Below are 7,594 nucleotides of genomic sequence, written 5' to 3'. Positions count from 1 at the left end.
CTCACAAAATGATGTTCATGTGAAGAATAGAAATACTTTTTCCATTGTTCAGTTTACATCTTACACTTGCATGATGTGTCTGGTATTTAGTCTACTAAATTAGCAATGAAGAGTAAAAATGAATAGTTGATAACCCTAACACCACATGCATACTACCATGTTGAATGGCACTCTGACATGTAAACTTGGATCCCCACCTCTGCACATAGGGTTAGTGCAGACACAATACAGAAACAAGTGCTAAAACATTTTTATTGATATTTTCAGTTTCTAGATTATAATACTAACTTCCTAAAAGTTTTAAGTATTTCCAATTGAATAGCTATAACTGACACAAAGTTTTTGAGTAGAGTCTGTACCTTTTAAAATGTGCTCACTGATATTCATTCTGTCATCTTATAAATACTTTAAATAAAAAAACAACAAATATATTACTTGACATACATATGATGTGGAACAACTACTGAATTATGTTTGACCTGATGAACAAATGACCCAAATAAAAACATATCACAGCAAATGTCTAGAACAAGCTTCTAGGAAAAGAAATTTTCAATTCAGTGAGAAGTTTTTTTTGCACTTCTTGGTAATTTCTGTATAGCAATAAATAACCCACTGGCATTAAAAATCATACACTTTTATTATCTAAAGTGATTCTAAATGAACTCTTACAAGTAAACAAAATTTCTTACCATCTCACCCGTGAGCAAAACTATAGCAAGCTACAGTATATAAACTTTGCAAGAAATCCCTAAAAATACTTGTGTTTAATGATGCAGTTGCTAAAAATGTGAATTATCTCAGTCTCAGCTATCTTATCTTGGTGTCCAATAGATGGAGCTGTAAAATTATAGGTATGATAATATCAAATGTGTCTTTATAAAAAGAAATGCTTCAGTTTTATATAGCTGAATTTTATTTCATTTCACAAATACTGAATGATACAAGATGAAACAATGTTTTTTATACAATGCAATAAAAAGCTGACAATAATATATGAATCATAAATTAAACAGTCAGGACTTACTGTCATAGAGCAACAAGAACTACACACACTTATAGAAAACAACTACAAGGTAAGATGAATGAAAATAATTAGGTTACTGTCTTCTGTGAACTTCATAGTTAACAATCTAGGATCAAATTTAATGTCTAAATACTATAATAAAGAACACCTTCAAATTAATTATTCCTTTTAAACATAAATGTTTTATTAATGGTGACTAGATAATATAAACATTATGATATTTAACAAATAGGAAACTTCATACTTGTTTTGTTAAATTTTGTCTCGAGATTTTATAAAGTAGCGGTTATAATATGGTACCCGTGATTTGTAAACATAAAACATGAACTCATAAAATGCTTTTCTTTCAATAAACATTTCACAGCTAAGAATAAAAGTTTGACATAAAATAGATTATTTATGCCTAGCATAACCTAACAGTGAAATAAACTTATGAATGTTAAAATATGATGCAAAGTTTACCAATCTTTCACTTTTCTGTACTTATTAATATTCCTAAAATTCAAAGTAAATGTTAAGGGTTTAATGAGACAGAAGTCAAGCTGTTGAGAGTCGTATGTTGTGTTATGGTAAATTCACGAAAACAAGTCATATTCATGACCATCAAATTTTAGTAATGATAATAAAACTACATACCTCTTGGGTCTGACTACTAGCACTTTCAGCCACAGTGTCAGACTCTTCGTTACCAAGTAGAAACCGTTTCTTGGCAAGCCGCGCCCCCATCTATTCACGCTAAAATCCGATGCGCCAGAAATTATTACGTTAGCATAAAAAATAAAACTAAATCGTGTATTACCTTCACCCCGGTACCAACGTATCACTGGATGAATAATAACGCAAAATAAATTATGTTCACTGTTTCAATCAGACCAAATGTACAATCTGTCCAGAAAATTTTCAGATTCAGATCGTTTAGATACTGATACTTTATAACCATTAGGCTTGTGTACCTGTTGTTAGCCTTAGATGACCAAGAGAAAACACTAGCCACTAGAAAGTAGTCAGCAAACTAACAAACACAATACTAAAGTCATCGATAAATCGACTTCGTTCTCCTCCCTTGACAGTTTGCTATGGTGTATTTAGAGAAGTCGATCAATACTTTGACGCACTCTATCTCGCCTAGGAAGCGTGCGGTAACTTAGACAACTCCACAGCACGTGGGCCACATATACGTGCCAGTCAGTGTGTTCGAATTCTGTGAACATGTGTACCTTGACTTTACAACAGCTAAACTATATATATTATTTAGTATGACAACACAATGTTAACAGAGCATAAACATATTGTTTTGTTGAAGAATAAAGCCACACTAAGCTATCTCCTGAGTCCACCGCGGGGAATCGAACCCCGGATTTTAGCATTATAAGTTCGTAAACTAACCGCTGTCCCACCAGAGAACAAAAACTGTAAATGATTTCGAAAAGTTTGTCGTTTTTAGTATTTACTGTAATTTTTTATAGACCTATAATTATTTGAAACACGATACATGTATTCTTGGAATCGGATCCACTTCCGTTGATGTAAGTCCGATATAAATGAACTCGAATATATAACAAACAAAATTAATTATCACTGTTTTATCATTTCGAACGAAAGCTTTCCTTCTGATGTATATTCCCAACCTAAAAACATTCACATACGACATAATATTCGACAGAAACTTATCGCCTGTAGAAAAGATAAGAACGACGAAACGTCACACAACGAAACAGAATAACAGAAAAGTAACTTAGATAGTGTAGAACTAAAAAAAAAAAAAGGACTTTACAGACGTAATCAGCTGTCTGTTTTCGATATTATAACATCCACACTAAAATGAAGAAAAGATCGCAGCTTGGTTAGACACCACAATAAGACTGAAAATCCTTTTTAAGCACTTTTTTTCTTAACTAGTTTCCAGCATATGGACAATTTAAATTACCTTATATCCTGCAAACACTTACCGATGAAGCCTTTTGTGTAATACCAGACTTCACCAGCTATAAACAGTAACTGTACCGCGATCATTACCGAAATGATTAATTGTTTACTGTGTGTTTTAACCTAGCCAGCTTGATGTCCTGAAAGAAATTCATTGTTGGCAGTGGCAAGAAGACCTTAATATATGGTCTTGTATCGTGGAAGATGAACTTATATGTTAACATGTAGTAAACCAACGAATTGTGAATACACTGATATTTATTATAGAACAGTTACAAGCTTTATACAATAAATAATATTTTACTAAAAGTACTACAATACGCTTCCATACACAAGCGATATTTTTAGAATATGTTTTTTTCATTTCAACACAAGCTTTAGGTCCAAATTCCAGTAACCGTCTTACTGACGAGCCCGTTACATAAAATGCTTGTGAAAGCTTGTACGTGCAGTTGAAATATTATGATGAAGTATTGTCGCTGGAAATCTGTAGTATTGAGTATTTAAAAGCATTATTAGTTTTATTACGATCCCTACCAAATGGGATCATGCTCCACCAGCTATTATGTACAATGTAAATTATGATTGTTTCCGTAGAGTTAATTTAATAGTAACAGATAATAAATCAAAAATGTTTTTAATTACTATGCCTTTAAGATGAATTCGCGGCTAGAGTAGAGATATCAAAACTAAATTAGGTTAAAAGTATAATAAGTAGTAAAAAATCAAAATGTAATTTAAACTGAAATAGTTAAAAGGGATTAAATAATTGGAAATAAAAAAAGACAATTGTCGTACATGTCTTGGATGCATTGGTAACTCTTTCACTGATTGTAACTCTTTCACTGATTGCTATGTATTCGTCATTTGTTAAGCTGTTGCAAAACATGATCATTTGGCGTCCATCTTGTTTTTCCAGTATAAACTTGTTTACGGCACTAGTATAAAAATGTATATACACACACAAATTAAAGAATAGCTTCCAACATCGCTAAGTTACATATATGTAATTTTAATTTTGAAATAAAAAATACACAAAACTTTGCGACTTTGTAACCTAGTATTTAATATAGACACACCGTAACCCAATAGTTGATTGGTTTGGTTCGAATTTCGCGCAAAGCTACACGAGGACTATCTGCGCTAGCCGTCCTTAACTTGGCTATAAGGAAGGCAGCTAGTCATCACCACCCATCGCCAACTCTTCGGATACTCTTTTACCAACAATTAAAGGGATTGACTGTCAAATTATAATGTGACCTCCTCGCCCGCAAGGCTGAGCATGATTGGTAGGCCGGGCATTCGAAGCCGTGACCTGCAGATTGCGAGTCAAGCGCTCTTAACAACCTGGCCATGCAAGGGCAACAGTTGATTCACTTGAATATCATGTTGAATACATGGGCTATTTGTACTGTGCCCACCACCGCGTTATAAGCCTTCAGAGTTACCAATAGGGGAGGGGCATATCATTTGGAAAACTACAGCTAAAAATATATACTGCTCTAATTACCTAATTTAGTTTTTCTTCCAATTAAAATTTCAGCCTTAATTTTATTTTATCTTCCCCCCCTCTCTGAGTTAGCGATAAGTTTGATGGCTTATAAGATTAAAATGTAAGGTTTGATCCCTATAGTGCGTACAAATAAATTTTTATGCTTTTTACTTATATAATGAATTAGCATTTCTAATAGCCATAATGGTTTTATTTGTTTTCTTCTTAAATATTTTATGCATCTGCCACATTTGAATCACTTTGCTATACACACACACTGTATTTGAAGAGAGAGTCTTGTTTTATAGAATTTTGCGAGGGGTACCTGCACTCCCTAATTTTGAAATGATAGAAGATAGCTAATCAACATCACCCACTGCCAACTCGTAGGCTACACTGAACAACATATATTTTGATGATATTTGTTACCATTAGCAACTTAAGCTTTAGTCAGTTCACTTACAATTGCTTTTGGCGAATATATATATATATATATATATATATACAATTTTAATATTTTATCACTATCCTAAATGATGCAAGTTATAATTTATACATTTTCTTGTGAAGTACATTCAATCACACCTACTATTAACGTAAAAAATCGATTAATTGTGAAATGTAACGGAAATTTTCTCAGGTTAACAATATTATTATCATACTTTAAAAACGGGTATTACTATATTACACCAGATTTCAAAGGGATGAGAATTTTAACCTTTGATTTAAAAACAATTTCCTGACGTTACACTTTCATAATTAAACCAACTATGTTAACTTTATAAATTATATGTTTTTAATATTACTCAATATTAATAATTTATATACTTACAGTGCCTACACATGCAAATAATCGTTTTGAATTAATTTTCAAATTTACATAAACTATAATAAGAACTTAAGTTAAACTTTAAAGAAAGCTGATCTAGAATTTGTGGGAGAGGAAAAAGTTAGGCCTAAACAAATAGTAATAAATACTAACATTTAAAGCTGTTGGCTTGGTTATAGTTTTACCACAAATATTTGTTACTTTTTTTCTAGAGAATTCAAAGTAGTTCTTATACTTAAATAACTTGGATTAACGTCACAACGATGCATCTCATAAAATTCAGATAACTGACTGACTTACGTTAACCTATGTTACTGTTAGATTTAGTTACTCAACTTATTCAAGACTGAAGTTAATTTATTGTACGAGCGTACTCACCCGTTCTAAATTTTGAAAATAATCCCTTAGAAATAAAATGGGGTCGTTAGGTCTGGTGATGCAAAGCTGTACAATACAATCTTTGAGAATTTCTTGAATGTTATGTCGTTGTACATAGATCTCACAATCCCTCAAATTACACTCTTCATCATCGCCGTTTGTCGCCATGTTTGCTGTCCCCATTACCGCATATTTTCGTGACGTAGGCCTATTTCTTAAATGTTTACTTACGAAACTTGAAAGCTAACACTACTGCACTGAGAATATCAAATAACACATGCTAGGTATTGTATATAGATGTAAATTATATGTATATTTAATATGAAATTGCTTCTTACAATGAATATCAGTACTCTGCTGATAATTTGTTTCTTCAAAATCAAACATTTAGTGATGATTTACTGGTTTCAAACACTATGCCATCTAGATATAAGAATATAACAATATGGCAGACTTTTTCGACTGGCTATACATTCGTAACTTTCACTCATTGTGTGAAAAATAGCTGCTAAGTCTTACTGATAATTTAAAGTATAAAATACGTATTAATACTATAAAATCTTATATTCAACAAAAACTTGTCTAAATGCTTAACATAATACAAACTCCATTTTACAAACTGCCCTGCGGACTGAACGTAAGTTTGAGTTCTTATAACGCAAGGATCCACAATTGGATCATTACGATAAGTACATCACAGGTAGTTAATCGTGCAGTTTCGCGCTTAACAACAAATAGACAAATGGCTTCGTAATTCGGGCACTCGACTCGCAATTTGCGGGATTGAAACCCATCACCGAATATGCTCATCCTTTCAGCCATGGAGACGTTATGATGTTATGGTCAATCCCACTGTTCGTTGGTAAAGAGTAGCCCAAAAATTGGCGACGAGTGACATTGACTAGTTGACTTTTTACTAGTCTATCATTTCAAAATTAGAGACAGCTAGCATAAACATATAATCCCATGCATAATTTTGAACAAGTAATATATTTTTTTTTGTAAAAAATAAGGATGATGTAGGGATAGCAATGCCAAAAAGTACTGAAAAAAGGTAGGGATAAATACATAAAAACCATACAAAAATCTCTACATAATTAGCCAAATCTTTCCAAGAAAAACTTTTATCTACAACTGAATGTTGAGTTCCTTTCATTTGCATGAATTCGGTTTTGAATAAAAGCATTTAAACTGCATAATGCTATAATATCTTACAATGGATAATTCCCATAAGCTTGTAACATCGACTCAGTGGCTACTTATGTTGGGGTTTTTGTATGGTTTTGTGTACTCATTCCTACCTTTTTTCTGTACTTTTTGGCATTACCATCCCTACATCATCCTTATATTTTCAATTTATTAATTACTTGTTTTTCCACTTTTTTTAACATTAATGAATGGCAGTCGCTATGAAGGCATCACTTTTAGCCTGGTGTGATGAGTTGTCTTGATGAACATCATGTGTTAAAGTTAGTGCTGCTTCTGCACTTTCCAAGTTAAAATACAACATTTTGACTATAAATCATCACAACTACTTCAAACATTGGCAAGATAGCCCTTCTGACGCCAGAATCAGAATAATCAGTATGTTACGACAGTGGAAGTCACGTGACGCTAGTAACACGTCATGAGATTCTAGAAAGATCATTTACGTTCGTGAAGCCAAGAGTGTTCTCCAGACGCCCTCTATTTCGTATATATAAGACCGGCGAGAAGTGACGGCATAGATATGAATAATTGCAGATTGAAGAGATAGAGACAAACAATTGAGTCAAGCGCGGTAGTAAAGTGCGTGAATCGTTCATTGTGAATTATAGTGTGTGTTTAAGTTAAATGACTGTGGAAATTAAGTGTATTGCAAAGTTGAATTGAGAAATAATAAACTAGTTTTAATTAAGAAAGATCTTGTATCACTAAAGTTTTTTTTGACAGAATTTCTATG

Source organism: Limulus polyphemus, unplaced genomic scaffold (assembly GCF_000517525.1).
Source record: "Limulus polyphemus unplaced genomic scaffold, Limulus_polyphemus-2.1.2 Scaffold6292, whole genome shotgun sequence".
Classification (NCBI taxonomy): Eukaryota; Metazoa; Arthropoda; class Merostomata; order Xiphosura; family Limulidae; genus Limulus; species Limulus polyphemus.
The sequence above is the reverse complement of the archived record's forward strand: the minus strand, read 5'-3'. Positions refer to the sequence as shown.